Source organism: Mustela nivalis (genome assembly GCF_964662115.1).
Source record: "Mustela nivalis genome assembly, chromosome: 9".
Taxonomy (NCBI): Eukaryota; Metazoa; Chordata; class Mammalia; order Carnivora; family Mustelidae; genus Mustela; species Mustela nivalis.
This window is the reverse complement of record NC_139028.1, coordinates 106,270,195-106,280,676: the sequence shown is the minus strand read 5'-3', so window position 1 is coordinate 106,280,676 and position 10,482 is coordinate 106,270,195. Positions and strand designations below refer to the sequence as shown.

Here is a 10,482-nt window from a genome sequence, read left to right as displayed (position 1 = left end):
GGTGTCAGAGCAAGAAATGGCAAGTAGTGGAGGGATTTCAGAAAAGTCATGTCTAATTTCATTGGATGCACAGAAGGACAGGCTGAATGTGGTCACCATGTGTACAGAAGCATGCAAAATGCCACCAACGTAGGAAGCAACGATGAGTGGCACATAGACTCTGGGTGACATGCTCACGGAATAGAGGAGAGGGTTGTAAATTGCCACGTAGTGATCGTAAGCCATGGCAGCCAAGAGGAAGCATTCTGTGTAACAGCAAGAAACATCTGTGTGGCACAACCAAGGAATGAAAATACTTTATTCTTTGACACAAAACCTACTAGCATATTTGGGGTAATTACTGAAGAATAGCAGGCATCCACAGATTGTGAAGCCAAGGATCCCCAATGACCAATACAACCAGTCCTAAATTTCCCATCAGGGTGAAGAGGTAGATTGTCAGAAACAGGAAGAATAAGGCCATCTGTTGTCCAGGTTTGTCAGTAAAGCCCTTCAGTACAAATGTGGTAACTTCAGTGACATTTTTCATGTTGACACTTCAGGGAACAGACTTGAAGATGTTCATAAAATTATAATCTCTTAACTAAGAAAAACAATTTGTGACTCAATATTTTAACTCAAGGGAACAGGCAGTGTATCCTTATATTTATTTTTTGGCAATATACAATTTCCCAGTGGTGGATCAGCAGACAAGGACAAGATACTCAAGTGTTCATGCCACTTACTGCAAAATCAAGGGGGAAACACAGGTGTTCACTCAGTGGTGAATTCCTTTTATTGCTAAAACTATCAGGTCAACTGGTTAATTTGCCACTGCATTTTATTATCTGTTTTCAAATTCACTGTATGATTGGCTAAAAATAATTTCCTTTGACATCTATACATGTGAAACAGTATATCAACATACAGACACTGAAATAAAATCCCAGCATTCTAGACCTTTTGGTGGTTGTGTAAAATAATCTGCTACAAACTACTTGTCTGTAGAATGGAAATGTTGATATTTATTTTGCAATATTGGGGCAAATATTGAAAGACAAAATATGTTAATAAGATTGAATATTTAAAATTACATTAAGTGGGAGGCCTGGGTGGCTCAGTTGGTTAAGCGGCTGCCTTCAGCTCAGGTCATGATCCCAAAAAGAGTCCTGGGATGGAGTCCCACATCAGGCTCCTTGCTTGGCAGGAAGCCTGCTTCTCCCTCTGCCTCTAGCCTGCCACTCTGTCTGCTTGTGCTTGTGCTCTGTCTCTCTCTCTTTAACAAATAAATAAAATCTTTTAAATAAAATAAAATTACATAAAGTATAGGATGTGTTAATTAATTTGGTTCTACAGAGTAGCAAACTTCTGAGTGATAACATTTCATGAGCTAATCTCTAAAAGTTTTCTAACTCTGTACCATCTTGAGTGTATCTGACAAAACCAATGTTTTTTTCAGGATGATGGGATGTGATTGAATTACACAATTATATGACCACTTATATTTCACTCAGATCTATTTCTCAAATACTTAACATCCCATTGTCCTGTTTTGCTTGGATAGGTGGTCATACTTAACACTTCTGGATATCTAAATTCTATATGATTTTTGACTCCTTCAAAAACTGGGGTGAGGGCGCCTGGGTGGCTCAGTGGGTTAAGCCGCTGCCTTCGGCTCAGGTCATGATCTCAGGGTCCTGGGATCGAGTCCCGCATCGGGCTTTCTGCTCAGCAGGGAGTCTGCTTCCCTCTCTCCTCTGCCTGCTTCTCTATCTACTTGTGATTTCTCTCTGTCAAATAAAAAAAAAAAAAAAAACACTGGGGTGAAAAGGGAAAGAATTATTCTGAAAATCTGTATTTCTTTAAGTATTATTCTTGTCTAGTTATTGTTTATTACCTGGTGAAAGAACAACTATATATTTATTATCTAAGTGTTACAAGTAAGCTGCTCATTAAAAAAAAGTAAATAAAATATAACATCAGAAGTAAACAATGTTTACACAAAGACATAAAATATTCAAGAGTAAAAAAGTAGGAAAAAATGAAAAAAAGAAACAGCAGAAATATTTCCTGGATAATCCAGTTGTAAAAAATTTGAAGTCAAATTTATACCTGAATCCAGAGTTTCAATTATTAGCCAATTATTTTCACAAGTTAGAGGGTAAATTTTTTTTAATTTAAATTCAATTAGCCAACACATAGTATATCATTAATTTCTGATGTAGAGTTCAGTAATTCACCACTTGTGTATAGCACCCTGAGCACATAACATCATGTGCCCTCCTTAATGCCCATCATTCTGTTACCCCATCTTCCCACCCACCTCCCCTCCAACATCCCTCAGTTTGTTTCCTAAGGTTGAGTCACTCTTCAGTTCCTTCCTTCCTTCCTTCCTTCCTTCCTTCCTTCCTTCCTTCCTTCCCTCCTGTTTTTATAACATACCCATTCATATGAAATTTAAGTCAGTCTTGAGAGCGTATGCTCTACTGAAAATAAAAATGTGTACTCTATTTAAATCCATAATGTATGTCAAACCCTTATTGCAATATATTGACATGGATCCTGTCAATAAGAGAAAGTGCTGTTTGGGTTAGAAATAGTGATGGAAGCAGAAGGAGGCACAACAACCTTCTGAAAAAGACAAAATCAGGAAAGCCTAAAAAAATTGTCAGTGTCAGCAGAAAACATTTTCATAGAGTTACTGGAAAGATTAAAGACAAAGAAAAAAAGTACTGAAATAAAACATCAAGAATACAGATTTTAGGGACGCCTGGGTGGCTCAGTTGGTTAAGCGGCTGCCTTCGGCTCAGGTCATGATCCCAGCGTCCTGGGATCGAGTCCCACATCAGGCTCCTTGCTTGACGGGGAGCCTGCTTCTCCCTCTGCCTCTAGCCTGCCACTCTGCCTGCACTTGCTCCTTCTCTCTCCCTCTCTCTCTCTGACAAATAAATAAATAAAATATTTAAAAAAAAAAGAATACAGATTTTAGATGAAATCTTATGTATTAAAAATAAAAATACTGATAAATCAGAACCCACAAGCTATATGCGCTAACTGAATACTTTGAGGGGCTCTATAACAAGATTCTTTTAAATGCATACTTTAATTAAAATGTCTTAATAACTTGATTGGGAAAACCATATATTTTTTTATTCTTATTTAAAAAGCCATAAGGAACAGCATGACCTGAGTATTAACTGAACAGAGGTTGAGACTAGTGTTTATTTAGACAAGGGTGAAAAGAGTCTATGAGGTAAAACCTACGAACAAAAGAAATGAAATACAAACTTGGAAGAATTTCAGCCCCAGTACAGTTCGTGACGTCAGTTCAACCATATATCCTGTTCAAAACAACACAAGATTTAGAATCTGAAACTGTGTGTTCATCAGCCAGACTCATGATTAAAAGACAGGTGTGATGTTAGGTTTTCTTTCTAAACTTTACTCCTCTTCAAAACAGGAATACACTTGAGTGATGAAGCAGACAAAATAATGTAATAATATACAGCTGGGCAGGCTAATTAAATGTATAAAGCAAGAAATACATAAAGCAAATATAGGATGGCTGTATAATTGCATGTTTGTAATCAGATGGACTTATTTTGAAACATTAGCAAGTATCGTGTCATGAAATTCATATTTTATATCATCACTGGGAAATAAACATTTCTAGAACCCTAAGCCAGCTATTTCATTCTTCAGCTACATATGATATATTCTTTTTTTTATTTTTAATACACACAAATCATTATTGTCTCAGGATTAAAACCAATAACTCTCATTTTAATATTTTTTTCTTACTCTTTAAGTCTGTGGATTATGCCTTAGAGAGTAAAAAAGTTTTGTGAATTGTAGGATCTGCTTATACCAAAAATGCACACACCTCACCATGATTCAATTAGCTACATTACTGTGGGTTTAAGTTTACTTGGGTAGATAAGATAGGGAAAGATGATACTTTTAAGAACTTCAGCTAGATTTCTCTTGAAACAGGGATTTCCACTAGATGTCTAAATAAAATTCACACTGGATATATGTAAGTCAATATTAGAATATCTTGAAAAGAATCAGAGTTATCTAGAGAAAATGACTATGATTCTTGAAGAATTTAATACACCTTCCACTGTCAAAATTAAGGTAAAGTCACGTTTAAAGATATGACTGGAATAAGAGGGCACAAGATTCCAAATTTATTTGGCTCAACATTGAAACAGTGTTTGCAGGAGAGAGAAAAGTATCAACTATGTGTTGAACACATGTAGCAGGAAGAGACTTTGGAGTGTATTACTTTATTTCAGGCTTATCACAATTCTCACAGTCAATAATTCTCAAAACCCAGATTCACTCCCACCTGCCACACAGCATACATGCACTTTTCATCATTTTCCACAATCTCTGGTTACACCATAGCTTCATCCTGGAACCGACCTCCTCACATGCCACCTCCAGTAGAAGTAAATATGATTCTTGATAAATATTTAGATAATGTCTAAACATCAAGACTAGAGAAACATTATGAATTCGAGGTGGTTTTGACCTCACAAAGCAGGCAAAATAAAAAGATAATTGATTTTCTTTCTCATTATAGCTAAATATAAGCTCCCAGGTAAGTGAATAGGTCCAATGTTTTCTTGCCTCTAGTGACACATTTTCTGACTGTTCTTGCTTTAAACTGCTGTTTTCTGTGAGGAAAATGAAAACATAGATTCAATTTGGAGCACTCTTATTTAACTCTACAAACATAAATTCATTAATTTCTATTTTCTTTGTTGTATTCATTCGCCTGTGCAATAGGCAACAACCTAAAGGGTTTAGTACTAGAGATTTCATAAGATGTTTGACCTTTGATATTTTAGAGCCCATCTCTAAAAACATTCTGCAATGGACCTGAAATTTTCTTTTATCTGTGCAAAAGCAAACTCAAGGTTAGATGCACCACAAATATGATTAACTTAGATTGCTTATATCCACTAACTCAACTGTTGTTGAAACCACAGGAGATGCCCCAAGGTGAATATGTCCCAATTATCTTCTCTTTCAAAATAGATACATGGTGATTTACTCACTAATAAAGAAGAAAATGAGTCTGGAATAATTCACTACATGTTATTATTTATTGCATACATAGAATTCTTTGGTGTCTAATTTATAATAATGTTTTATTTTTGCGTTAATGGATGATTAGTAGCATTCAGTATTTTTTTCATATTGGCCTGTTGGCCAGTTGTATGTCTTTTTTGGAGAATGTCTGTTCAACTGATGTGCAACTATTTTCTCCCATTGTGTAACCTGTCCTTTCCCTCTGTTGATTGTTTTCTTTGTTGTGCTGAAGATTTTTAATTTGATGTATTCCCACTTAACTGATTTTGTTTTTGTTGCCTGAGTTTATGGTGTCTTATCCATGAAATTGTTACCATGCCCGATGTCATGAAGCATCACCCTCCCATGTTCTTTTAGGAGTTTGACTTTAGTGCATTGTGTAAGACAAGTGTTGGATTTTATTCTTTTGGATGTAGTTATCCCGCTTTCCCAACACAATTAGTTGAACTGACTGTTTCCCATTGTGAAGTATTGATGCTTCTGTTGAAGATCAATTGAGTATATGTGTGCAGGTTTATTTCTGGGTTCTTCACTCTGCTGCATTCCTTTCTATGTCTGTTTTTATACCAATAACAAACAGATCAGTTACTTTAGCTTTGTAATATATTTTGGAATCAGTAAGGATGATCACTCCAGCTTTGTTCCTCTTGCTCAATATTTCTTTGCTTTTTGAGGTTTTTTTTTTGGTTCCTCATGAATTTTAGAAATTTTTTTCTACTTCTTTTGGTATTTTGGTATTTTGATAAGGATTGCACTGAATCTTTGGATTTCCTCAGATAGTATGAATATTTTATCAAATGCAAATCAAGACTACAGTTGGTTATAACCTCTGACCTGTTAGGGTGGCTATTATGTAAAAAAAAAAAAAAAAAAAAGAAAAAAAAAAAAGAAGAAAAATGTGAAGTAAGGGAAACTTGTGCACTGTTTATAAGGAATGGAAATTGGCATAATCATTATGGAGACCAGTATAGAGAGCCCTCAAAAAATCAAAAATAAAGCTACCATTTGATCTAGTAATCATTTAATCACTTTGTGGTATGTATCCAAAGGAACTGAAATCAGGATCAGGGAAGAACAGTCCCATGTTCACTGCAACATTAATCACAATGCCCAAGATATGGAAACAACCTTAAAATATCTATTTATGAAACACTGAATACAGAAAATGTGGTATAAAGGTACAACAGAATATTATTCAAACTTCATAATGAAGGAAATTCTGTCATTTGTAGCCATATGAATGAACCTGAAAGATGTTTGCTAAGTGGATAGATCAGACACAGAGGGACCAAGCATGATTTCACTTCTGTGAGTTATTTAAAACAGAGATACTTGTAGAATCAGGGAATATAATGGTGGTTTCTAGGTGTTGAAGGATGGGAGAAAAGGAGCGGTTATGGTCAAAGGATGCAATGTTTTAACTACTCAACTTAACTAAGGGTAGGCATATAATTAGCAACATTGTGTACTTAAAATCTGCCTAGAGGGTAAATTTTATTCTGTTTTTACTATGAAATGAGAGCAACAAAGGGGGCTGAGGAGTGTTTTAGAGGTTGTGTAGTATGTCTCTATGTTGATGTTGGAAATGAATTTGAATGAAGTGATGCACATGACCTTAAGAATTCCTTTTAGTGACCTTCCTGTAACAACGGACAGGCAACATAAGTTATCAGACATCTGACTACATCTTCTACTATGGAAGAGAACAAAAGAAATAAGTAACAAACAGAATTAGAAATTTTGGGTTTCTAGCTCCATTGGTGAGAAGACTGGAAGATGCCACTCTGTCTTATCAGCAAGTAAAAGAGCTGAACACACACACACACACACACACACACACACACACACACACACACACACAGGATCAGTAACTCTTGTTGGATCCTTAAAGAGAAGGAAGCACAGGGCAAGTAGCAGCCTCCGAGATTGAAATATAGAGGCCAAGACTGGGAGTCAGATCTTACCTGAGGGGAAAACAGCATGGGGCTGAGCGCCTAGAGAAGAACACCCGAACCATAACTGAAAAATTGTTGAAGGTGGAGTGTGATCATCTCTGGGAGTTAAAAATTTCAGAGGTATCCAGACAAGGTCTCCCCACTCCAATATTGTGAGATTTACTTTCAGGACTAGGTTCCCACGGTAAATATTGAAGAAAATATTCTTTTGCTTCCAGAAGGAGAAGAGAGAAGGAACTGTTGTCAAATAATGCCAAAGCCTGTCCTCAGGAGAAATTAATAACCTAGTGCATAGCCTGCTGGTGTATTATCAGAACCTAAGTAACAAGGAGGGAAGGAAATACCCAACTCCAGCCTAACCTAGTCATCTAGACCCACCTAAGGGGGAAGAAAAAGACTAAGGAACAATTGTGAAGTTTATAATCTGGTGGCACAGCCTCACAAACAGACTGAGTTCCAATCTTGAGACTATAGAGCATGTCCGCAACTCCCATACCTCACCACATCATTGCTGATGGTACAATTACAGCAGCTCCTTTTACCCAGTACCTTATGCCTGACTATCCAAAAAAATAGTATGTTTCATACTAAAAGGCAAAATAAAGCACTTTGAAGCACAAGCAAAACCAAGTTTGGCAGGGGCATTGGAATTAAATATCAGATTGGGAATTTAAAACAGCTATGATTAACATGCTAAGTATTCTAATGGATCATGTAGAATTCACCAAAGAACAGATGAGCAACCTAAGTAGAGAAATGGCAATCTTAAGAAAGAACCAAAACGAAATACTAGAAGGGCAAAACTCTATAAGTGAAATGAAGAATTCCTTTAATGGGCTTCCTAGAGGACTAGTTATAGCAGAAGAGAGAATCTCTGAACTTCAGGATATCTTAATAGAAACTTCAAAAATTGAAAAACAAAAAGAACAGAGACTGAAAAAAAAAAAAAAAAAACAGAATATCCAAAGGTTGTAGAAAAGGAAAGAAGAAAATTTGAAACCATAATAATAAAAAATTTACTCAAATTAATTTCAGACACCAAACCACAGATTCAGGTCAGAGGTTCAGAGGACACCAAGCGAGATAAATGCCATAAAAATTATACAGTGATATATCATTTTCAAACTATCAAGGATACAAATAAAACATAAAAATCAAGGATACAAATAAAATGAAGGATACAAATCAAGGATACAAAGGATCCAAGGATACAAATAAAACATAAAAACGAAAAATTTCTGAAAGAAGCTAGAGAAAAACACAACTCCCCTATGGAGGAATACAGGTAGGAATCCTATCCAACTTCTCAGAAAACATCCAACAAGAAGAGAAAGTAATGAAATGATAGTAGGAACAATGTACTCGATTGTATATGCTTGTGCATATAACTTATATGTATACATGATTATGTATGATTACATTTAAGGGAAATGTATGACCAGCAGTAACAGAGAAAGGAAGAAGGAATTAAAAAGCAAAACATGTTCTTACCATGTGATTCAGCAATCACATTCTTTGGTATTTATCCCAAAGAGCCAAAAACGTAGGTTCACACAGAAACTTGCACACAGATGCTCATAGCAGCTTTATTTGTAATTGTCAGAATTATATCTAGAAGCATCCAGAAGTCTTGTAGTAGGTGAATGGATAAATAAACTGTGGTACTGCAGACAATGAATGATTGCACAGTGCTAAAAGAAAGAAAGAAAAAAAAAAAGAGAGAAAAGAAAGACAGAAAGACTATCAAGCCAGGAAAAGATGAGAAGGGAACAAATGTGTTTTACTAAGTGAAAGAAGCCAATCTGAAATACTAAATGCAATATGATTCTGAAAATATGATATTGTGGAAAAGGCAAAACTCTGTGACAGTAAAATGATCAGTGATTGCCAGTGGTTTGGAAAGGGAAGGTGAAGAGGCAGGGCACAGAGGAATTTTGGAGTACTTAAAACACACTGTATGAGACTCTAATGATGGATTCATGTTATTATACATTGTTTTGAAATTCATAGAATATACAACATCAGGATTGAACCTTAAGGTGAATGGCAGACTACAGGTAGTTATGATGTGTCCATGCATCCCTGCATGGGGATAAAGGGTATTTGGGAAATCTCTATATTTATCTAAAGAAATCCAAACATAAGTGGACCCACATAATCCAAACCTATGTTGTTCAAGGGTCGACTGTAGTGTGAAAGAATAATTTGTGAAGGAATAAAAATAAAGTGTTTCAAAGTTAATTAAATCAGATAATAAGGTAAGACACTAATATAATAATTTAGTATCTTAGAATAATGTTAACAATTTTTTAAAAAAATAATTAAAGCTTTATCAAAATAATAACTTATATTAATAGTTAAGACATTCAATGAAACTAAAAGGCAATGTATGGAAATGGAGATGATATTTGCAAGTGACATAACAGACAAAGGGCTGGTATCCAAGATCTATAAAGAACTTCTCAAACTCAACACCCAAAACACAAATAATCCAGTCAAGAAGTGGGAAGAAGACATGAAAAGACACTTCTCCAAAGAAGACATCCAAATGGCTAGCAGACACATGGAAAAATTGCTCTACATCACTTGTCATCAGGGAAATACAAATCAAAACCACAAAGTCAGAATGGCTAAAATTAGGAAGTCAGATGCTGATGAGGATGTGGAAAAAGGGGAACCCTCCTACACTGTTGATGGGAATGCAAGCTGGTACAGCCACTCTGGGAAACAGTATGGAGGTCCTTCAGGAAATTAAAAATATGACCCAGCAATTGCTCTAATGGGTATTTACCCCAAAGATGCAGATGTGGTGCAAAGAAGGGGCTTCTGCATCCTAATGTTCATAGCAGGAATGTCCACAATAGCCAAATAGTGGAACGAACTGAGATGTCCTTCAAAAGATGATTGACTAGGGATGCCTGGGTGGCTCAGTTGGTTAAGCGGCTGCCTTCAGCTCAGGTCATGATCCCAGCGTCCTGGGATTGAGTCCCACATTGAGCTCCTTGCTCAGCCTGGAGCCTGCTTCTCTCTCTCTTCCTGCCACTTTTTCTGTGTGTGCTCCCTCTCTCTTTCTCTGGCAAATAAATAAATAAAATCTTAAAAAAAAAAAAAAAGATGATTGGCTTAAGAAGATGTGGTTCATATTTCCAGTGGAATATTACTCAGCCATCAGAAAGGATGAATGCCTACCATTTACATTGCATGGATGGAACTGGTGGATAGTACGCTAAGTGAAATAACTCAGTCAGAGAAAGACCATTATCATCTAGTTTCAGCCTATGGAATACAAGAAATAGTGCAGAGGATCATAGGGAAAGGGAGGAAAAAACTGAATGGGAAGAAATCAGAGAGGGAGCCAAACCATGAAAGACTAGTAACTCCAGGAAACAAACTGAGGGTTGTGGAAGGGAAGGTGGAGGATGGGGTAACTGGGTGATGGGCATCAAGG

The 10,482-nt window shown here is 36.2% G+C and overlaps 1 pseudogene across 1 annotated transcript; it reads right to left on the bottom strand.

The window, feature by feature from the left end:
• LOC309840386 (olfactory receptor 5T3-like) lies at positions 1–529 on the bottom strand (annotated as a pseudogene). The gene has a single exon. The product of its transcript is annotated as an olfactory receptor 5T3-like (transcript).
• Between the last annotated feature and the right edge of the window lie 9,953 nt (positions 530–10,482).